Source organism: Haliotis rubra, unplaced genomic scaffold, assembly GCF_003918875.1.
Source record: "Haliotis rubra isolate DU_JTF1 unplaced genomic scaffold, ASM391887v1 Scf474, whole genome shotgun sequence".
Classification (NCBI taxonomy): domain Eukaryota; kingdom Metazoa; phylum Mollusca; class Gastropoda; order Lepetellida; family Haliotidae; genus Haliotis; species Haliotis rubra.
In genome coordinates this window covers 508,018-533,406 of record NW_025767162.1, presented here as the reverse complement: position 1 = coordinate 533,406, position 25,389 = coordinate 508,018, and the positions used below count along the sequence as shown (strand labels likewise).

Genomic DNA, 25,389 nt, shown 5'->3' with positions numbered 1-25,389 from the left:
GCAAGTCCATCAAACAATTACTTTGTATAACTACTGGTATTTCATTTTCTCTGCAACAGAAAACAAAGGGAATATATCATGCAGTATCAAAGCAACACCACATCCCATTGGATAACAAGGGAAATATGTGTTTGTAAATATCCTTATCTCCACATCCCATTGGATAACAGGGGAAATACCTGTTTGTAAATATCCTTATCTCCACATCCCATTGGATAACAGGGGGAATACCTGTTTGTAAATATCCTTATCTCCACATCCCACTGGATAACAGGGGGAATACCTGTTTGTAACATCCTTATCTCCACATCCCATTGGATAACAGGGGAAATACCTGTTTGTAAATATCCTTATCTCCACATCCCATTGGATAACAGGGGAAATACCTGTTTGTAAATATCCTTATCTCCACATCCCATTGGATAACAGGGGAAATACCTGTTTGTAAATATCCTTATCTCCACATCCCATTGGATAACAGGGTTTGTAAATACCTGTTTGTAAATATCCTTATCTCCACATCCCATTGGATAACAGGGGGAATACCTGTTTGTAACATCCCTATCTCCACATTCCATTGGATAACAGGAGAAATACCTGTTTGTAAATATCCTTATCTCCACATCCCATTGGATAACAGGGGAAATACCTGTTTGTAAATATCCTTATCTCCACATCCCATTGGATAACTGGGGAAATACCTGTTTGTAAATATCCTTATCTCCACATCCCATTGGATAACTGGGGGAATACCTGTTTGTAACATCCTTATCTCCACATCCCATTGGATAACAGGGGAAATACCTGTTTGTAAATATCCTTATCTCCACATCCCATTGGATAACAGGGGAAATACCTGGGAGACAGAATGACTTCTTAACGTCAAAATGACTTCTTTTACAATGAATTATACCTGGGAGATAATACATGAAAACCCTCCCTTTTCAGCAGTAGATAACTGGTAGACAAACCTCACATTCACATCCCATTGAAAAACAGGGAAATATCTGGCAGACAACAATACATCACAATGTCCTATTGGATAACAGAGGGGAGATAACAAGAAGATAACACCTCACACCTGGTGATATACCTGGCAGACAAACTGACATCACAATGCCCTATTGGATAACAGAGGGGAGACAACTAGAAGATAACACCTCAAATCTGTTGATATGCCTGGCAAACAAAAATACATCACAATGTCCTATTGGATAACATAGGAAAGATACCAAGATAACACCTCAAACCTGGTGATATACCTGGTAGACAAAAAGACATTACAATGTCCTATAGGATAACAGAGGGGAGATAACAAGAAGATAACACCTCAAACCTGGTGATATACCGGACAGACAAAAAAACATCACAATGTCCTATTGGATAACAGAGGGGAGATACCTAGATAACACCTCAAACCTAGTGATATGTCTGGCAGACAAAAAGACATGACATTGTCCAATTTTGAAGAAATTATCCAATTAAGAAAGAAACAGGACAACACCCAGATTGGTTAACAGTGGGGAAATACCTGATGGTTAAAATCCTGATTATTACATCCCATTGGAGAAGTGAGAGGATTCAGCTGGGAGGAAACAGCGTGAGACCCCATTGTAGATCAGGGGGATAGGCATGCTTTGAAAAAACATCCCCACAGACTATAGGGTGGCGGTGTGGATAGGCAGATCACTAAACAATAGCATGATTATCTGCCTATTTTTCCTTCAGCCTGCTGTAAAAATCTTTGTGAATTCCGAGCTGCCATGAGCTCAGCATGGTAATTCTATCAAATTAGCTGGATATTTGGAAATAGGGTTGTAAGGGGAGGAACGTTATATGGAGAGTGTCGTGGGAGGGAAAATATGAGAAATGGATTGCCCCCTTCCGTAGCATGTTGACCAGATTTCTCACATTCCAGTCTTACTTCTTTCCGAGCATCGTGTCTACCTGGAATGTATATTCAAACAGGATGGACCCCATGGTGCTGGAGTACTGAGAGGAGTGGGGAATTTTCTGAAACTGTTTACTGTAAATAATGTTCTGAATATTTTATTGAGGATGCTGGTGCCAATATCTGTATGTATCTGTGTTTGTGTTGTACGTCATTGGACAAGCGAGGTTTGTTTGTTTGTTTGTTTGTTTGTTGTTTAATGCTGCACTCAGCAATATTCCAGCTATATGGCAGCAATCTGAAAATAATTGAGTCTAGACCAGACAATCCAGTGATCAGCATCATAAGCATCGATCTGCAGAATTAGGGTATGATGACTTGTCAACCGAGTCAGTGGCGTGATCGTGCAATCCTTTAGTTGCCTCTTACAACAAGCTGAAGACCATGCTGAAGACCATTTCTAACCCGGATCTACAAAGTCTGTTGTAAATAATTCATTTTTTATTTGACTTTTATTCATTGTAGGCATGTATGAGGTGTGGCTGAAATGGTTTGAGTCTGAGTCAGATGTACTGTGTTGATGACGTTGAAATATAATCATCCAGATGAAGTTTACAACATGTCAAACATGAGTGAGTGAGTGAGTGGTGGTTTGTGCTGTATAAGCAATTTCGCAGCTATTCACAGTGAGATAAATAGTAAGTATTGTTGCTCTAATTAATATTAACACTGGCAGTTTGTGAGTGCATACCCTCTGGGCTTTTTCTGGTAGGAATTAGTTGGGTCTCTAAAATGGCATATTTTTGGTGGAAATGTAGACATCATATGACAGCATGCTCCAGATGACATCCCATAAGTGAGTGAGTGAGTGAGTGAGTGAGTGAGTGAGTGAGTGAGTGAGTGAGTGAGTGAGTGAGTGAGTGAGTGAGTGAGTGAGTGAGTGAGTGAGTGAGTGAGTGAGTGAGTGAGTGAGTGAGTGAGTGAGTGAGTGAGTGAGTGAGTCACAGTGAGTGAGGGTGGGTGGGTCTTTGGTCGGTCAATGAGCGGGTCAGTGATTCAGATTAAATAACACTTCAAGCAATAATACAGTGATATGGCCAGGGACACCCAAAATAATCACATGTGGGAATCAAACCCAGACCTTAGTTGTGATAAGGAAATGTTGTAGCCACTGTACTACCGCCAACCCTTACAGTCTTACTAACAAACATCAGATGGTAATATTTTTACAAAAACTATCTGTTTCATGATAGGTTTTGTATGTCAAAGACCATAGTAAGATCCCCATTGAAAATAACATACCACAAAAAGGAGGATTTGCCTCCAGGTCTTCCTTAGTAATGTAGGTTGCATATACTCGGAATTTTTAATTTTTTTTTAACACAAAACAATGATACTTAGAGAGTATGAATGTTTACAAAATCAATAAGAGCATTGTATCAGTGCTGAGCATCATCCTTTATAGGATACTGCTTTTTGTAGATCAATATGTTCAATTATCTTTATTGAAAATTATTCATAGGGTACAGTAATTGTTATTTTTATAACCATACCATTCCACAGATCAAATCAGGGCACTAGCTGAAAGCATAATGCTGGAAAAGGGGAATGGGAAATTTGAACAAGGGAATACATAAAATTTCCATGTCACAAACTGTCTTGGTCAAACGTGCAGTTAACATGTGACGTGTCTGAAAAATAATGACTGCATCCCCCTGGATTTACCAGTGTTGCTATAGCAACTTATAAATGAATATAGGGGGCGGTGGGAATACCAGTAGTTAAAGCGTTCACTCGTCACAACAAAGACCCCTGTTTGTTTCCCCACACAGGTACAATGTATGAAACCCATTTCTGGTGTCCCCCGCCGTAATATTGCTGAAATATTGGTAATAGTGGCATACTTCCATACTTACTCACTATAAATGAATATAAAAACAAAATGATAAATATTCTTCAAGTCTGAAAATATATTTTAAAAAAAAATGTTAATTTTTTTTAAAAAAAGCATTGAAAAAACCCCTTAAACATCAATCTGGACGTTTCTCTAAAACATAATACATTGAAAGATTCAAACATTGGGTATCACATTTGACATGCCTCCCAACAACATCAATGACAATGCCCGTTATCAATTTCTTCTTACAAAATGACTTAAACATGACAAAAAGAAACACATAAACAACACTGCCACAGAAATGTCAATTACAACTGCTACATATCACATCCTTCATCTACCAGCTGTCTCCCGATACAAGTGCTCGTCAATATCCCGGATTGACTTCCAGTAACGGCAGGACTGCATGGCCAGTGGTTTCAGCCTCAGCTGACACGGAGCTGCACTATGCTTTGTTATAAGCACAATAGTCGCCAAACAGTCGAGCCAATCTATTGCAAGCTTGCTGCCAAACAGTGGGATAACATTCGTAACATATCAGTAGCACATATCCACATTGCCTATATCACATGTGGTATAATCAGCTGGCTGCTGCACCTATAGCAGTCGCGTCATGTTGCTTGTTGATTTCGGATTCCTTTGAAATTGACACTATAAATTTGACATAAAACTTTGTGAGGTTGTACGTTTCACTTAGGATAATTTGTCATTGGATTTTACACACGGTTTAACTAAGGTAAGTGATTAACTTCAAAATATGCTTGTGTATATTTTATGACTTTGTATTAACCATATTACTGATATGTGTTCAGGGTTTTTAACAGCTCAAAAAGTGCATTGCATTTGATTACGTAAGAGTCTGAGACAGTTTCTAGACATGGAAGGTCTCTTACAGAATCCTTGGAAAGACGTAGATGTGAACAGTAAACAATATTGTTGGAACAAACAGTGAAGACATTTTTACAGTTTTTTTAAGATGAAAGAGGGTTAGAATATTTCAAAAGTGTGTGTGGTAGAGTAGGGGGGGGATTGGAGGGGGATATGTGAGTGTGGGGGAGGAAAGCTTGTGTTGTATGTTGTATTGTCAGGTTGTATGTTTTATTGTCAGGTTGTGTTGTATGTTGTATTGTCAGGTTGTACTGGGTGATTTAGGATGTTATTTTCACAACTTCTGTTATCCAGCTTTTAAGTTTAACTTATATCTTTCTTCACAGTATGAAAGAGCACAGTGCTGTAGTACTTGAACAATAAACAAGGGATTATGTACTGAATATCAGACCATAATATAATTATTCTAGTTTTATCCCCATCTACATGTGGTATTTGTCCAAGTATACCAGCTTTTACCTTTAACTTTCATCTTTCTTCACAGTATGAAAGAGCTCAGTGCTGTAGTACTTGATCAATAAACAAGCGGATTATGTACTGAATATCAGACCATAATATAATTATTCTAGTTTTATCCCTGTCTACATGTGGTATTTGTCCAAGTATACCTGCAAGCCCCCTTGAAGTTCGGGGATGGAATTTGCCTTCAGCAACGATGATTGTAAGGGGTGCCCAGCAGGATCAGGGATCAGCCTCATTAGCTTCATGGGTGCCTGTCATTCTTTCCTAACTGTGTAGCCTGATGCTCATGACGTCAATCACTTGCCTGTCTTATCAACAGACCAGCAGAATAGAGGTGCAATATTGCCAAGGGTGGCATTATAAAACAAACAAATGAATAAACAAACTGCTCTGTTCCACAACTTAATAAATTTTCAATGTAACGGTATACCATATAAATTTGAGTAAGCAAACATCCTGCAACATTCAATAAAACCTGCAGTTCCAAAAACAAGCATGATTTAGAACCAACAATGTCAGCCAGAGGTTTGAAAGGTTAACATTTCCAGGCATATATTATTCAATAAACCTCGTAAACCTGAGAAGACATTATTTTTATCAACATTATATAATAATAAAGCCATTTATTAAGCACTCTCTCTCCGTGAACTCTGACAGTTGTGAGACAGTCATGGTGTCTTGCTGTGAAATGATACAACGTCACATGTTTTGGTCATAAGTGGACAAAATGTGTAAAATACGACAAAATCAAATCCATTTTTATCAATCTTATTCATTAATAACGGTATCCATTTTGCTAAGCTGAATGCTACGCTTTTCAAATTTTAGATTGTGATAAAAAACTGTTCTAATCCAGTGAATAGTCAAAGTTATTTCTACCTTAATCAGCAAGCTCGATCCCCTCTGTTTAAAATTACCCGGTAACTCTCATTTATCCTATGCAGAAAACAAAACTAGAATAAGCCATATATAAAGAAAACAAACAGGCCTACCCAGAGGGTAAGTACCAGTACCCTGTGAAGATTGGGATATGAAATCATCATCTGTAACCCACAGTTTTGGTAAGAACAGGTAATGGAACAAATGTTGGACTTGAAACATTTAGTCATATCCCAACGGATTAGACTGATGTACATGATGTCAATCACAGTACTGGATTGTCTGCTCCAGACTTTTCACAGACCACCATAATATACCTGGAATACTGTTGAGAGCAGTGTTTAAACAGAATCATGAAAGATCTGGGGTAAGTTTACCGAAATGGGAGGAGATATTTTGACAATAGTGCCAAGTGTTCTCATTGATCAAGCGATGTGATAAAAGCTAGTAAAGCAATCACATGCCATCTGTGTAGTGTCATATCTGTGACCACTGTTTGAACACAGGGACTTATTTAAGTTGTGTATCTGTTAAGATCTGGTTTAGAATTGGTCTTCAGCAACCAATGCTTGTTGTAAGAGGTGGCTAACAGGATTTGGTAGTCAGGCTCGCTGACTTGGTTGACACATGTCATCTGATCCCAATTGCGTAGATTGATGCCCATGCTGTTGATCACTGGATTGTCTGGTCCAGATTCAGTTATTTACAGAGACCACTGCCATATCTATAGATGAAATATTGCTAAGTGTGACATTCAATGATAACAAATAGCTTAAACCATTAGCTACCCCACCACCCCTGCACTGCCCAGCTGAAAAGGCACCATGGTTGACCATGGTCAACCACGGCTTACCACGGAAAACCATGGTATTACCATGGTTGGCCATGCTAAACCGTGGTCACCAACATTTCTCCCCATGGTATACCACAGCAGACCATGGTCATTATAGTCCATGGTCACCAGAAACCATGGTAGACCGTAGTCACCAACATTTTTCCCCATGGTCTACCATGGTCGACCATGGTCACCATCTTATACCACAGCAGACCATGGTCATTATAGACCATGGTCACCAGAAACCAGGGTAGACCATGGTCATCTTAGACAAAACAATGGTAGACCATGGTGTTTTCATACAAAGTCCTTTCATGTGATCCCTTTTTTTTTTTCTCTCTGTATATTTAGTTGACTACTACTTTTATGGTCAAACTACTAATTTTGATCCTTGAAACTACTATTTGCAACTTTGGGGTTGGCATCTCTGTGAGTACTGCGGTATGCAAGAAACAGTCCTATCTCCCTGCTCTGGTACAGAATCCCCATGTTCCTTCATCTCTAGCAGTATCCAATGACACAGAGAGAAGCTACCTGTCACATCATTCGGTCCGCCATCTTGTTTTCCCACAAAGATAGGCAAGATAACATTAAATCTGTCAATCCTATTTGCCACTAAAGACTTACAAAGCTTACAAAAAAAACAAATATATACATATTCTAATTAACACTTTCTATGTTCGTTTGATCGATTCTTCAAGCATTTCCAAACCTCGAAAAGGCATTTGTATTATTTCCTCATGTCTTGATTTTAATGGCCTTTTAAACATCCCTTGGCGCTAAATATTTGGTAAGTAAAGAACCAGGCAGATGAAGATATGAGGTATGCCAAGTTCAGACACAGCAGAATTATACTCCAACAAGTTAAACAAGAATTGCAACAAGACCTTTGGCATTTTTTGTTGACATTTTTTAACCAAAATACTTGAAAGTGGAGGGATGTTTTTAGAGGTGCAAAAGGTTCCAATGACACATTCGTGATTATTCCACTTACAGAGCGGCCTGCATGCACAGCTGTGCGCCCGGTTGACTAATGCAAGCTGTACTGCTAGTCACCTTGTATACCTTGTGAAGCTACAGTTTAACATGGACACCCTATTATGGCAAAGTACACTGACTCCTAGCCTTGCTCCAAGGTTATACAGAAGGTAAATCCATGGTGTATACCTAGTGATGTCACAGTTTAACATGGACACCCCATTATGGCAAAGAACACTGACTACTAGCGTTGCTCCAAGGTTATACAGAAGGTAAATCCATGGTGTATACCTAGTGATGTCACAGTTTAACATGGACACCCCATTATGGCAAAGTACACTGACTACTAGCGTTGCTCCAAGGTTATACAGAAGGTAAATCCATGGTGTATACCTTGTGATATTATGTGATACACTGACACCAAGCCTCACAGTCATACAGAAGGTAAATCCATGGTGTATACCTTGTGATATTATGGCAAAGTACACTGACTCCAAGCGTTGCTCCAAGGTTATACAGAAGGTAGATCCATGGTGTATACCTTGTGATATTATGGCAAAGTACACTGACTCCTAGCTATACCTTGTGATATTATGGTAAAGTACACTGACTCCTAGCCTTGCTCCAAGGTTATACAGAAGGTAAATCCATGGTGTATACCTTGTGATGTCACAGTATAACATGGACACCCTATTATGGCAAAGTACACTGACTCCTAGCATTGCTCCAAGGTTATACAGAAGGTAAATCCATGGTGTATACCTTGTGATGTCACAGTATAACATGGACACCCTATTATGGCAAAGTACACTGACACCGAGCCTTGCTCCAAGGTCATACAGAAGGTAAATCCATGGTGTATACCTTGTGATGTCACAGTTTAACATGGACACCCCATTATGGCAAAGTACACTGACTCCTAGCCTTGCTCCAAGGTCATACAGAAGGTAGATCCATGGTGTATACCTTGTGATATTATGGCAAAGTACACTGACACCGAGCCTTGCTCCAAGGTTATACAGAAGGTAAATCCATGGTGTATACCTTGTGATGTCACAGTTTAACATGGACACCCCATTATGGCAAAGTACACTGACTCCTAGCCTTGCTCCAAGGTCATACAGAAGGTAGATCCATGGTGTATACCTTGTGATATTATGGCAAAGTACACTGACACCGAGCCTTGCTCCAAGGTCATACAGAAGGTAAATCCATGGTGTATACCTTGTGATATTATGGCAAAGTGCACTGACTCCAAGCGTTGCTCCAAGGTTATACAGAAGGTAGATCCATGGTGTATACCTTGTGATGTCACAGTATAACATGGACACCCTATTATGGCAAAGTACACTGACACCGAGCCTTGCCAGGGTGTATACCTTGTGATATTATGGCAAAGTACACTGACTCCTAGCCTTGCCCCAAGGTCATACAGAAGGTAGATCCAAGGTGTATACCTTGTGATATTATGGCAAAGTACACTGACTCCTAGCCTTGCTCCAAGGTTATACAGAAGGTAAATCCATGGTGTATACCTTGTGATGTCACAGTATAACATGGACACCCTATTATGGCAAAGTACACTGACTCCCTAGCATTGCTCCAAGGTTATACAGAAGGTAAATCCATGGTGTATACCTTGTGATGTCACAGTATAACATGGACACCCTATTATGGCAAAGTACACTGACTCCTAGCCTTGCTCCAAGGTTATACAGAAGGTAAATCCATGGTGTATACCTTGTGATGTCACAGTTTAACATGGACACCCCATTATGGCAAAGTACACTGACTCCTAGCCTTGCTCCAAGGTCATACAGAAGGTAGATCCATGGTGTATACCTTGTGATATTATGGCAAAGTACACTGACACCGTATTATACAGAAGGTAAATCCATGGTGTATACCTTGTGATATTATGGCAAAGTGCTCACCCCAAGCCTTGCTCCAAGGTTATACAGAAGGTAAATCCATGGTGTATACCTTGTGATGTCACAGTTTAACATGGACACCCCATTATGGCAAAGTACACTGACACCGAGCCTTGCTCCAAGGTTATACAGAAGGTAGATCCATGGTGTATACCTTGTGATATTATGGCAAAGTACACTGACTCCTAGCCTTGCTCCAAGGTTATACAGAAGGTAAATCCATGGTGTATACCTTGTGATATTATGGCAAAGTACACTGACTCCTAGCCTTGCTCCAAGGTTATACAGAAGGTAAATCCATGGTGTATACCTTGTGATATTATGGCAAAGTACACTGACTCCTAGCCTTGCTCCAAGGTTATACAGAAGGTAAATCCATGGTGTATACCTTGTGACACCCTATTATGGCAAAGTACACTGACTCCTAGCCTTGCTCCAAGGTTATACAGAAGGTAAATCCATGGTGTATACCTTGTGATATTATGGCAAAGTACACTGACTCCTAGCCTTGCTCCAAGGTTATACAGAAGGTAAATCCATGGTGTATACCTTGTGATGTCACAGTATAACATGGACACCCTATTATGGCAAAGTACACTGACTCCTAGCCTTGCTCCAAGGTTATACAGAAGGTAAATCCATGGTGTATACCTTGTGATGTCACAGTATAACATGGACACCCTATTATGGCAAAGTACACTGACTCCTAGCCTTGCTCCAAGGTTATACAGAAGGTAAATCCATGGTGTATACCTTGTGATGTCACAGATGTCACTGACTCCAAGCCAACCAGTCACAGGTTGATTTGTTCTGAAGCTGTTAAGCTGTGACCGTAGACTAACATCTTGTCTGTGAAATATACATCCTTTACATAAAACACAGATCCTAAATTATGTTCATAAAATATAAAGGAACTAAGAGACTCTTCATTTTCTGAGGGAAGATTGAATCTGTGATAATCTCAACTTTCCACATATTCTATATTTGCATGGGCTACATTGGGTGCATTTGTTTCAGTACAATAAGTAAAAAACTCAAAATATTTTTAAAAATCTATAAAGAAATTCCCAATTTCTTTCCATGAAGATGTCAATCTAATTGTGAGAATAGAAATGAAATGACATATCATTATTTCCCATTTATTTATTTGTTTGAAAATGTGTCAATTAGTAGAACATGTCATTTGTGAAGGCTTAATGATCATTTGCATCATAGGAATGAAATGGAATTTAATAAACTGAAGAGTGAATATGAAAATATTATTACAACGATACATTTTTCCTCATTCCACACTTTGCTCATATTTACATTTATGATCTCCATAACTATGTGCTGTCAAAAGTAACAAGCCATTGGCGATATGATAAAAAAAATCAGTTTGTTTCATGAAATGACCAACAAATGAAGTGGCCAAAATCCAATCAGTGAAACCTCAAAACCAATCCCACCCTTGAAGATGGGGGTTAGAATTGGTCTTCAGCAACCCATGCTTGTCGTAAGAGGTGACTAATGGGATCGCGTGGTCAGACTTGCTGACTTGGTTGACACATGTCATCAAATCCAAATTGCGTAGAACGATGGTCATGCTGTTGATCATTGGACTGTCTGGTATAAACTCCATTATTTACAGACCGCCACCATATAGCTGGTATATTGCAGTGTGCGGCGTTAAACAACCAACCAACCAAACCAGAACCAATCCAGTATCCATACTATACACTGCAGGACAAACCATCGTGAAAAATGTTGGGGTTTTCTTATAGTATCAAACTATGGAACAAACTTCCCATCCAGTATACTAGCTCAGACTTGCTTTAAAAGCTTTAAAACAGCGATCGAGGTGAAAAACAAACCTACGTTTCAACTGAAATTACGGAAAACATTTCTGCCAAATTATACATTCCTGACTACAAATCAGCTGTAGTCATTTCAACACCCAGAAATTTTAAAGATACGCCTTTGAAAGAATCCATACTGCTCCTGTGGTCATCAATACAAAGATTGCTTTCATTTTTTTAATAAATTTGTCCAAATTATACTGATATCCACAATATCATGTACTGCTATTATAAAGGATTTACATTAGATGCTGTATGTTGGAAGGAAAACCAGTTTAGACATCCTTCATTTTGTGCACTGTTTCATCTCATTAATGGGCAGATTGGAGAAATTTTGATAAGGACAAAAAATACCCACATATTTGATGCCACCATACTTCTGCATTTCTGTTTATGCCATATATAGATATGTTCTGATGTTAAACTTTGTAATATATGTTGTATGGGAGTGGTTGTCATACAAACCATATATAATAGCTTGTTCACCAATGCCTATTCATTCAATTAATAAAAATGTGTTTAAATAACACACCAGAGGTTGCTGAGACTTTCCCTCATTAAATCCCTCATGGGGATTATTCCCTCCTTAGGCGTCTCTCCTTCTCTCTCTCTCTCACACAATTCAAATCCACAATTTGGTCAAGTTTTGATGTACATTTTGTCTGAACTTTGGAAATTCAATTCACCTGAAAAACATGTTTATTTCTTGTGAAGATCTTTTTGTTCGTCTCATTAACAACAGACTGACAATATAGATTTTGTTGCTCTAAACAGGTCTCTAGTTATTGATTTTCGACCTTGATGAACTCCTCCCAGTCAGTGCAGCTAGCACACATCCTGCTGACATCACCAACTGTCAAACTGTTCATTTGATACCTCTCATTAACTACAGAGGCTTTGTAAACAGGTCCATACAATTGTTGGTCAGACTGGAAACTGAATTTGGCTGTAACTATACATTCTTCTTGTTAAAAAAACCGTGTCTGTTTCACAGTCAATGAATCATATATGTTTCTCTTCTGCCCAAGCCCTTTCAGCAGAGAGTGAGTGAGTTGAGTTTTATGCAGCCTTCAGCAATATTCCAGAAACAGCACGGCACGGAAAACTAAAAATGGGCATCACACTTTGTATCCATGTCAAGAATCAAACCCAGGTCTTCAGCGCCTTTCTCAAGTGTGAAATACCTCTGAAGATCAGGGTTAAAATTCATCTTCAGTAACCCATGCTTGTCATAAGAGGCAACTAACGGGATTGGGTGGTCAGACTCACTGACTTGGTTGACAAATGTCATTGTATCCCTATGACATGGAAGGACTGGTCGGCTCGGAGTCAGTATAATGTGTCTGAGTGGGGTATTCATGCTTCACTGCGGCATGGTATCTCAGTGGGCTAGCACTATAAAACCAGCTTAAGTCGGGGCTAGTACAAGCAGCCGCACATACACATACACACGCATGCACGTCATCATATGAGCGAAATATTCTCAAGCACGACGTAAAACCCAATTTCACCTCACCTCACCTATGACAAGGATCGATGCTCATGATGTGAATCACTTGATTGTCTGATCCAGACTCGATTATTTACAGACTGCCATCATATAGGTGGACAGTGGCTGAGTGTGGTGCTAAACCACAAACAAACAAACAAACGAATATAAAAGCCTGAAGTGAAATCTATGTTCCCTCAGGTTCGGAATCTCCCTTCTCACTGGGGCTCCTGACAGTGAATCCTATGATCTCATTCAGGAACAGATACTGTGCCTCATGCCTCTGAAGACACATTTGCCTCACAAGACTGCATTTAAAGACCATTAACTAAATGCTATCATTTTCCTTAACAACTAATAAAGTGGAGACTTCATTGCCCACGCTTTAAACCTGCAGTGTTCCATAAAAAAACAAGATGAAATTAGTTGTAGGGAAAACCTCCTGCCCTTCCAGCACTGGTTCTTCAGCGTACCGGAACAGATATTATCTGTTACTGTGGTTATTAAATGTTATCTGCTAAGTTTGCAAGTGCAAAGTCTCTAATGTCAGAGGGATAGCCATTGGGTTCATCAGACATGCTTGATGCTGATGTGAAAGGTCATTGAACTCGGGTTAATTCAATCAGTATAGTGCCCTCTGAAGATCTGGGTTAGAATACGTCTTGAGCCCCAGTCATGTTTGTGGTAATTGGTGATCTGGTGACTTGGGTGAGATCATCATATCCATAATGTGCAGATTGAGTGAGTGAGTGAATTTATTTTTATGCTGCTTTAGCAATATTCCGGCAATATCACGGATGGGAAACCAGAAATGGGCTTCACACATTGTACCCGTGTAAGGGTGTAGATTGAAGCTAATGATGTTAAATGTTTGATTGTCTGGTCCAGTTTTGATAATTACAGACCATCAACAAATGTACAATGACTGAAAAGAGTGAGTGAGTGAGTGAGTGAGTGAGTGAGTGAGTGAGTCAGTCAGTCAGTCAGTGAGTCAGTCAGTGAGTCAGTGAGTCAGTCAGTCAGTCAGTCAGTCAGTCAGTCAGTCAGTCAGTCAGTCAGTCAGTGAGTCAGTCAGTCAGTCAGTCAGTCAGTCAGTGAGTCAGTCAGTCAGTCAGTCAGTCATGTGAGTCAGTCAGTCAGTCAGTCAGTCAGTGAGTCAGTCAGTCAGTCAGTCATGAGTCAGTCAGTCAGTCAGTCAGTCAGTCAGTCAGTCAGTCAGTGAGTGAGTGAGTGAGTGAGTGAGTGAGTCAGTGAGTCAGTCAGTCAGTCAGTCAGTCAGTCAGTCAGTCAGTGATATCATGTAAAGGAACACCAGGGCTTCACACAAGTGGGGAATTGTACCCAGGCTTTCAGTGTGATGAGCAAAGGCATAACCACTAGGCTAACCCATGTGAGTGAATTACTGACAATATGGAGCTCACAGCATTGTCTCTGATAGCGGTTGGAGGCTAAAAACCATGACATACAGCAATACAATGTGACTTTCATGCCACAAGTTCTTGAGTGAGTGAGTGTTCGAGTGGGTGGGTATTTGAGCTAGTGATGATTCAGGCTGCTTTTAGCACTACTTCAATATTCCATGGCATGAGACACCAGAAATGAGCTGGACACATTATATCACTGTGAGGAATGACATTCAGGTGAGTGAATACTGTAACAAGTATGCTGCCTAACCTTGCTGTAAGCAGTGACACTAAAACCGATTCTGTGTCTGTGAGTTTAACAGTTTTATCTCGGGAAGTAAACAATGTTTTTCAGGACAAGATAACGTCTTAACCACTAGACTACCCCACTGCCCCATTTATAACAATGATGTGGGGAATTGAACCTGGGTCTTCAGGACAAGATAACGTCTTAACCACTAGACTACCCCACTGCCCCATTTATAACAATGATGTGGGGAATTGAACCTGGGTCTTCAGGACAATATAACGCCTTAACCACTAGACTACCCCACTGCCCCATTTATAACAATGATGTGGGGAATTGAACCTGGGTCTTCAGGACAATATAACGCCTTAACCACTAGACTACCCCACTGACCATTTTATATAACAATGATGTGGGGAATTGAACCTGGGTCTTCAGGACAATATATGTGGAATTGCCTTAACCACTAGAATACCCCACTGCCCCATTTATAACAATGATGTGGGAATTGAACCTGGGTCTTCAGGACAATATAACGCCTTTAACCACTAGACTACCCCACTGCCCCATTTATAACAATGATGTGGGGAATTGAACCTGGGTCTTCAGGACAATATAACGCCTTAACCACTAGACTACCCCACTGCCCCATTTATAACAATGATGTGGGAAATTGAACCTGGGTCTTCAGGACAAGATAACGCCTTAACCACTAGACTACCCCACTGCCCCATTTATAACAATGATGTGGGAAATTGAACCTGGGTCTTCAGGACAATATAACGCCTTAACCACTAGACTACCCCACTGTCCCATTTATAACAATGATGTGGGGAATTGAACCTGGGTCTTCAGGACAAGATAACTTCTTAACCACTAGAATACCCCACTGCCCCATTTATAACAATGATGTGGGGAATTGAACCTGGGTCTTCAGGACAAGATAACGTCTTAACCACTAGACTACCCCACTGCCCCATTTATAACAATGACGTGGGGAATTGAACCTGGGTCTTCAGGACTGACTGACTGAGTTTAGTTTTACGCCGCTTTTAGCAATATTCCAGCAATATCACGGCGGGGGACACCAGAAATGGGCTTAACACATTGTGCCCATGTAGGGAATCAAACCCGGGTCTTTGGCGTGAACCACTAGGCTACCCCACCGCCCCTGGGTCTTCAGGACAAGATAACGTCTTAACCACTAGACTACCCCACTGCCTCATTTATAACAATGACGTGGGGAATTGAACCTGGGTCTTCAGGACAAGATAACGCCTTAACCACTGGACTACCCCACTGCCCCATTTATAACAATGATGAGGGGAATTGAACCTGGGTCTTCAGGACAAGATAACGCCTTAACCACTAGACTACCCCACCGCCCCATTTATAAAAAGGACGTGGGGAATTGTACCTGGGTCTTCAGGACAAGATAACGCCTTAACCACTAGACTACCCCACCACCCCATTTATAACAATGACGTGGGGGAATTGAACCTGGGTCTTCAGGACAAGATAACGCCTTAACCACTAGACTACCCCACTGCCCCATTTATAACAATGATGTGGGGAATTGAACCTGGGTCTTCAGGACAATATAACGCCTTAACCACTAGACTACCCCACTGCCCCATTTATAACAATGATGTGGGAAATTGAACCTGGGTCTTCAGGACAATATAACGCCTTAACCACTAGACTAACCCACTGACCCATTTATAACAATGATGTGGGGAATTGAACCTGGGTCTTCAGGACAAGATAACGCCTTAACCACTAGACTACCCCACCGCCCCATTTATAACAATGATGTGGGGAATTGAACCTGGGTCTTCAGGACAAGATAATGCCTTAACCACTAGACTACCCCACCGCCCCATTTATAACAATCATGTGGGGAATCGAAAAACCTGGGTCTTCAGGACAAGATAACGTCTTAACCACTAGACTACCCCACTGCCCCATTTATAACAATGGCGTGGGGAATCGAACCTGGGTCTTCAGGACAAGATAATGCCTTAACCACTAGACTACCCCACCGCCCCATTTATAACAATCATGTGGGGAATCGAAAAACCTGGGTCTTCAGGACAAGATAACGTCTTAACCACTAGACTACCCACAATTTATAACAATGACCCCATTTATAACAATGATGTGGGGAATCGAACCTGGGTCTTCAGGACAAGATAATGCCTTAACCACTAGACTACCCCACCGTCCCATTTATAACAATGATGTGGGGAATTGAACCTGGGTCTTCAGGACAAGATAATGCCTTAACCACTAGACTACCCCACCACCCCATTTATAACAATGATGTGGTGAATTGAACCTGGGTCTTCAGGACAAGATAATGCCTTAACCACTAGACTACCCCACTGCCCCATTTATTACATGATGATGATAAACCAAATAAGAATTAAAGTCAAATCTATAAAACATTTGAACCTTGGATAGTTGTTAAACTGTACAGCAAACTTCAGGAAGAAGAAGGACTAGGTTCAGTCAGCAACAGAAACACAAGCAGGGACTGAAACAAATCATATTGAATAAAACAACTTCAGGATGATTTATAGATAATGTGGTATGCTTGTCCATGCTTCTTTCTTAATGAGAGACAAACACCCATCAGAAACAAAATCTCACACACCAAAACATTTGGCTTCTGTTCTAATCTAAAACAAATGTTGCTTGCATTTATTTTACATGTGAGTTTAACAAACAATGTGCAGAAACATTGAAAAATATCTTGAATTATGTAACATGCGACAAAAGCACAAAACATGTTGCAAATTTATTGCAGAAAGGATGAGATTTATTGAGCAGATTCAGAGACAGAAATAAACAAATACTTTTGTGGTAAACATGGCATAGAAAAGAAAACAAGCATTTCTACACATTTGATTCCATGGCCTACCAAGCAAATGGTGAACAATACCCCTTGTAGAGTCACCTCCCTTTGGCATGTCAGAACCCAAAGAATGCTGTTTAACTCCTAGATTCGTTCTGATATGCTTTTAGGTTTGTGAGCATACCCCTTTTCATGGTTTTCACTTGCATGTCTCAGCTGTCTAATGTGCAACAACTCCCTGTGCGGAATTGCCTCCCTTATGTGCACCAGGAACCAACGATTGTGGTTTGCAGAGACACTCTGCTCTGATTTTATGTTTCTTGGTTACTCAGCATCTGATTAATCATGAGTTTCACAAATTTGTCACAACCATATAATAAATCCCTGCAAACTACTCATCATGGTATAACTCTAAATGAAGCAAATCTTGATATTCCTGTCACAATTAAATGTTTCAAGAGACTACGTATTGGTCTAGTGTTTAAGACATCCATCCTTTCAGACTTTCCTCCCATCTAAAACTATTAGGGGTACAATGAAGTCAAGTCACTGACTCCCTCCCACACTCACAAAACAAATAATCCACACCTTGAAACTGTTCCCAGATCAATGGTGTGACAGTTGTACATGCCGCAGGTGTTCGAATGATGGAGCTGCTACTAATCTGTCAGTATCATTATAGAGACACACCTAAACCTCAGTGGATTACTTACTGTTGTGAAATTCAATAAAAACCTCAGTGCAGCCAGACTTAACCACTAGAACGAATGAATGAACGAATGTGGAAAAACAGCCCCTTCACTGCCATTTCCAAAACATTGCTTCCAGACCTGAACTTAATGAAGACAACTTGTCTATTAGCCTAGGTCCATATGACGTAAGTTGATTGTTGGATATCCTGTACTGCCAATAAACATTGAGACACATTCAGGAGAAGGTATAATACCATTGCATTGCCGTTACCATTTACCATTGAAATTCCATGCTTGCAAAGGTGACCTTGCTTGAGAAACTGACAATCTGCCCACCCAACAGCTTGACCTTTGACCTGAAAATCTGACCATAAACAGTGTGTGTTCTGTCCTGTGACCTTGACCTTAAAATGGCATCTGCCAAATTATTTCCCAGAAGCCATTAAATAGAGAATTATACCTAATGTCAATTTTTGTGCCCATGGCCAATGGAAGCAGTGGTTAAATTAAAATAAAACCTTAAATACTTCCCAATTAAAGACCTGCTCGTGACTGAATGAATGTGTAAGTATTGTTATCAGTTTTCAATTTCACTTCATTTTATTCTAAAAAAGAACCACCCACAGTGGTACAGGAGAAAGGTTATCTTAAAATGAAAATAATAATAACTTTACAAGATGTCAGTTATGGTGTACAAATATTTAGTGACATTAAGACATTAAGTCTCACGTCTTCATACTCAAGATCGAGAACTCCAATAACTATTTCCTTAATTAATCAGCTCCCACCACTTAAAGTGTGGGTTCAACACAAAAGTAGCACACCCTACACACACAGAGCGATGCCATCTCCTGAGTATATACACACATGTTGATACTTACAGGCACATGGCTCATGAACATCCCGAGGTTTTTTGGGCTTACTGCTTGACACGCTGCACAGACAATATGCTGTTTTTTGTCAATGATTTTCCCTCACATCACTACCATTTTACGAGGTATCATATGGGACATCATTCACTTTTAAGCTGTTTGGTTTTTTCATGCCATGAATTTGGTGGACTTAGTTCTATCTGCGTCACGGAATCACTGTTTGCTTGTTTGTTTTACTTGTGCAACTGTTGTCATGGTTACATTACTGATGCATTGTTAACATAAGTGTGTGTTAGTAAAAAACATGAATGAAAGTCTCCAAGACAAACTCATAGAAGACTTGATGGTTTGTTGCTCCATGAAGGTTTGGTTTGGTTGTTGTTAAACGTCACACTCAGCAATAGTCCAGCTGTCTGTAAATAATCAAGTCTGGACCAGACTATCCAGTGATCAACATTATGAACACTGATTTATGCAATTGGGATACGATTACGTTTCAACCAAATCAGCGAGCCTGACCACCTGATCCCATTTGTCGCCTCTTATGACAAGCACGAGTTGTTGAAGACCAATTCTAACCCAGAGAGCCATGATAGAGAGGTAATGGCATCCTGGATTGTTAGTGAGTGAGTGTTAACATAATGATGATGCTTGTACAAGATATATATAGTAAACTATGTAATGTTGTTTTAACAAGCTGGTCAGGATAATGTGCACATGGGATGTTTGTATGAAGCATCAGGGAATAAGTTTAGTTTTACGCACCTTTAGCACTATTCCAGCAATATCACCGTGGAGACACCAGGTGTTTGGCTTGATGAGCGAATACTTTTATCACTAGGCTACCCCACCGCCCCACATGAAGCATGATTGTTTAGTTAGTCAATGCACTTGGTGTATCTAATCAAGTAAGATAGAAAATACACACTTTACGTTCATGTGTGAATATTCAGTCACATCAAAATGATGCAAGGTGGGGTGCTTTGTGCTCAGGTTGGCAGAGATAAAATTCGTAAAATGTTATACTTTTACAACATAAATGTCCATTAATTTATCATTTTCATGAAATTGATCTCAATGCTTTGTATTTCATTGACACTAAGTCTAAGGGGCTACAAGTTATGAACAGTTGTGTCTTTTAGGTGTTCTATCCAAAGGCCTCTTCTTGGGACTGAATGCCTGACCCACAGATCTGTCCAAAGGCCTCTTCCTTGTGGTGAATACCTCACCCACAGATCTGTCCAAAGGCCTCTTCTCAGGGGTGAATGTCCTATCCTCTGATCTGTCCAAAGGTCTCTTACCAGGGGTGAATGTATGACCCACAGATCCCATCTATCAGCTGTGCTGGCTGTCTACAGTACTGAGATAATGTATGCCCCAATATTCAAGTACCTGGGTTGTGTCAGTGACTGAGGCTGAGACCTTGGAACACTTTTTCCACTACATGAGAAATTCCGTTCCCCAAGACACATGCTCAAGACATTAGCAGTCAATAACACTGATCATAGTGGATGGCTTCAGTCACACATGTGAACAATCATTGTCAGCTCGTATAACTACCATATATATTTATGCTGTATCTTACTGGTGACTCTTAGTCTTAAATCAAGCCACCATATTCTCTTATATCAGTTGTGAAGTCAGGAGGGTAAGGATGTGTGTATCAGGCAGGGAACTTGTGTGAAGGGGTCAAGTGGTGGTGGGGTGTGGATGGTGGGTGATGTGGTGTAAATGGTGGGTGTTGGGGTATGGATGGTGGGCGGTGGGATGTCAAAGGTTGGTGGTGGGGTGTGGATGGTGGGCGGTGGGGTATGGATGGTGGGTGGTGGGATGTGAAAGTTGGGTGGTGGGATATGGATGGTGGGTGGTGGGACGTGAAAGGTGGGCGGTGGGGTATGGATGGTGGGTGGTGGGGTATGGATGGTGGGGTGTGGATGGTGGGCGGTCCGGATGTGGATGGTGGGCGGTGGGATGTGAAAGGTGGGTGGTGGGGTATGGATGGTGGGCGGTGGGCTGTGGATGGTGGGTGGTGGGATGTGAAAGGTGGGTGGTGGGGGTATGGATGGTGGGCGGTGGGGTATGGATGGTGGGTAGTGGGGTATGGATGGTGGGGTGTGGATAGTGGGCGGTCGGGTGTGGATGATGGGCGGTGGGATGTGAAAGGTGGGTGGTGGGGTATGGATGGGTGGTGGTGGGGTGTGGATGGTGGGTGGTGGGATGTGAAAGGTGGGTGGTGGGGTGTGGATGGTGGAGGTGGGATGTGAAAGATAGGTGGTGGGGTGTGGATGGTGGTGGTGGGATGTGAGAGGTGGGTGGTGGGGTGTGGATGGTGGTGGTGGGGTCCATGAGTTATCATGCTTTCAACATTGCATACTATGAAATAAACACAAAGACAGATTCTTAAACACAATCACTAACTACAACAACAGTATGTTCTTCAAAGAAGCCATCATCTCACAGTCACCATCTGCATCACAATCTTTCCAAAGCAATGCTTCTCAGTTTGATTTCAACAACCAAAAGTTCAGAAAACATTCTAAGACATAAAACGGAAACTGGCACTGCCGTGAAGTACAGTGGCATAGATGTGGGTATCAACATGGCTGTCTCAGTGGGCATGGCACCAACGGACTCCAAGACCTGATGATCTCTGGAGAGATAGTGCCAATGCAACAGATAGTACTTCCATCAACAGGGAACACTGTCTCGTCTGTAATCAACACAGAGTCAGACCAGGTTTTGTATAATTTGCTTCAAGGATGCATAATTCACAAATGTTAATGGAATATACTTATCTGAGAAAACTCCAAATATCAAAAACTCAAATCTATTGAAATAAGATCAACTTTTATTGTAGCTCTTAAACTACACATTTACTCTTTTAGCACGTTTATACACCTTTGTGTTGTAAGTCCACTTTTCTAAGTGAACATCAATCAACTAAGTTGCTTTTTACACCATTTTAATTATAAATTCCTGTACTGGGATGAAACATTAGTACACGTTGTTACCTGAATGAACAACACACAACTAACTCTAAAACATTGACGAGTGTGCCGTTCATAAGTGTATACGTGAAATGCAAGTTTCTCATGTTCAGCCTGAATGTCTTCACATGTGTTTTGGCTCTCTGTTTCTTTGCTGCGTTTTGACACGTAGTTTTCCTGTCAATCCATACTTTTGTTTTATAACAGTTTTCTTTTGTTAAGTGTTACAGTCTGCTTCTAAATTGTAAATAGATGCTATTGTGAAATTAAAATGTGTATTTGAAAACTTGATTTTCAGTATAAATGTGTGTAGTAATGGCTTTTAGTATGATTTAGTCCCATTTCTGGCAGTGAGATTATCACACCTATGTGTGTAAACTTGGTCTGGTCACTATATGACTGAGGTAATCAGTATGCTAAAGTGTGTGCAGTCAACCAGAAATGTTGTTGTTATAAGCTGTGGAAGTTTTGGGAGGATACCGGCTGAAACAATGATGATGTGATGTTGAATTTGAACTCACTAACTTACTCTTTTGCTAAGGTTGAAATCCCTGAACTCATTAACTTACTCTTTTGCTGAGGTTGAAATCCCTGAACTCACTAACTTACTCTTTTGCTAAGGCTGAAATCCCTGAACTCACTAACTTACTCTTTTGCTAAGGCTGAAATCCCTGAACTCACTAACTTATTCTTTTGCTAAGGCTGAAATCCCCGAACTCACTAACTTATTCTTTTGCTAAGGCTGAAATCCCTGAACTCACTAACTTATTCTTTTGCTAAGGCTGAAATCCCTGAACTCACTAACTTACTCTTTTGCTAAGGTTGAAATCCCTGAACTCACTAACTTACTCTTTTGCTAAGGCTGAAATCCCTGAACTCACTAACTTACTCTTTGCTAAGGCTGAAATCCCTGAACTCACTAACTTATCCTCTTTTTGCTAAGGCTGAAATCCCTGAACTCACTAACTTATTCTTTTGCTAAGGCTGAAATCCCTGAACTCACTAACTTACTCTTTTGCTAAGGCTGAAATCCCTGAACTCACTAACTTATTCTTTTGCTAAGGCTGAAATCCCTGAACTCACTAACTTACTCTTTTGCTAAGGCTGAAATCCCTGAACTCACTAACTTACTCTTTTGCTAAGGCTGAAATCCCTGAACTCACTAACTTATTCTTTTGCTAAGGCTGAAATCCCTGAACTCACTAACTTACTCTTTGCTAAGGCTGAAAACTCCCTGAACTCACTAACTTACTCTTTTTTGCTAAGGCTGAAATCCGTGAACTCACTAACTTACTCTTTTGCTAAGGCTGAAATCCCTGAACTCACTAACTTACTCTTTTGCTAAGGCTGAAATCCCTGAACTCACTAACTTACTCTTTTGCTAAGGCTGAAATCCCTGAACTCACTAACTTACTCTTTTGCTAAGGTTGAAATCCCTGAACTCACTAACTTACTCTTTTGCTAAGGCTGAAATCCCTGAAAAGCAATTCAGTCAAATGCCATAAGAAAACTGGCATCCGATTGGCTGAAAACCTACACATCATTCATTAGACTGGTCAGATAAAGTTCGATCAGGCTTCACCTGAAGCAGACTTCTATTTGGGAATCCTGAATGATGTACAAGCACAGAGTTATCGAATTGGAATAAACAATCTGATTTTAATGACATTGCATTAACACAAGCTTGAGTCAACTGATGACTGAAGGCCAGGAAAGAAATATTTCTTCAGAAGCTTGCCTCACACTTTTTCTAATTTCTCCCAGGAGACACAAAACCCATCAGCATGCATTAGAGATCACGTGAAACAAGGAAAGATAACTCTTTGTGAAAAGCTCATACAAATCTTGACTTTGATAAAAATCGTTAACCTGTTTTGATTATGGTCAGATTCATGGAGTAAACTAGGCTCAAGAATCTCCATTTCCCCTTGCAACGGAACCTGGTAGCCTTGGGTTTAAATTGCAATATTAGGACTGATACTGTGGTCTAGAGGATAGAGCTTCTGCCAGGAAAGTGAAATGTTTGAGGTTCAGTCCGAATTCTGGTTGGGTAAGTATGGTTTTAAGCTGCTTCTAGAAATATTCCAGCAATATAACGGCAGGGGACACGATAAATGGGCGTCACACACTGTACCCATGTGGGGAATCGAACCCAAGTGTTTGGCATGACAAGCGGACACTTTAAATACTAGGCTAACCCATAATGGAGGATAAAAAAATCATCATAAAATGGTTCTTGTTACCAGATGAGCTAGGTGCTCGACTAAAACCAAGATTGGCTCGGAATCAGTACATAGAGTTTCGGAGTGGGGTATCATGGTATCTTGGTGGTCCAGCACTCACGAGGAGGGGGGAAAGGACCTACTGGTAGATGAGCAAATTGAACAGGGGGGAGGGGAGGGGGAGAGCGAGTTTGTGTGTGTGTGTGTTTGTCAGAGAATTGGTCCTAGACGAGATCCCTATAAAACAGACACCATAACACACATACACATGCAAGCATGTTGTACTATTCTTGTACACAATGTTTAACCCCATTTAACTTCATCTCACCTAAATCACCTGACCACCTAGACGAACAGCTCACTTATCACGCGCCCACCTCCCAGCTGCCATCTCCAGACTCACAGTTATGCTTTGTTTCCTGAACAGTTGTATTCAATTTGGACTTTAGGTCTAATACAGGACATCCGTATCAGCTCTTCTGCCACTCCCCATCACTTCCACTACAGAGCCTCTTCTGGCTCGTTACCTTCATATAGACACAACACGCACACCTGCGGACAGCTAGACCTCATGTAGCAACACGCCAAACCTAACTCTAGGGACGGATATCTGATGCCCATGGGATGAATCTCAACACTTAACACGTTTTATTTTTCCCATTTGAAAACAAATATATATGAGTGCATTCTTTGTACAGCTGGAAACTTCAGAGAGAGATGAGTGTATTTTTGTGAATTGGATCAAAGGAGGGTATTGGTTCTGTAATCTTGTTTTATGTTGAGGTTGGGTAAATATGGGAAGAAGATGGCTTTATTTTCATTTTAATATGAAAAATTGAATAAAAGTTCAAACTGGCAATGTTGTATCTAACATTTATAAGCTAAGATTTATATGTCCCCCAGGTCTTCTGTTATGTATTATGGTCTGTGCCCCTTCTGGTCTGTTCCCCATCTGATCTGGTGCCCCTCTAATATGTGCCCCTTCCCATCTGTGCTCCTTCTGATCTGTGCCCCTTCTGAT

The 25,389-nt window shown here is 40.6% G+C and overlaps 2 protein-coding genes across 2 annotated transcripts in view; one reads left to right on the top strand and one right to left on the bottom strand.

Moving 5' to 3' along the window:
* Positions 1 to 25,389, bottom strand: part of LOC124290776 (protein MTO1 homolog, mitochondrial-like) — a 173,037-nt gene that overhangs the window by 20,309 nt on the left and 127,339 nt on the right. The gene's annotated exons all lie outside the window — the stretch shown is intronic.
* Positions 4,361 to 25,389, top strand: part of LOC124290777 (histamine H2 receptor-like) — an 87,027-nt gene continuing 65,998 nt past the window's right edge. The window contains exon 1 of the mRNA XM_046727604.1: positions 4,361 to 4,524. The gene's annotated coding sequence lies outside the window, so the exon portion shown is untranslated. The remainder of the gene's footprint in view (positions 4,525 to 25,389) is intronic.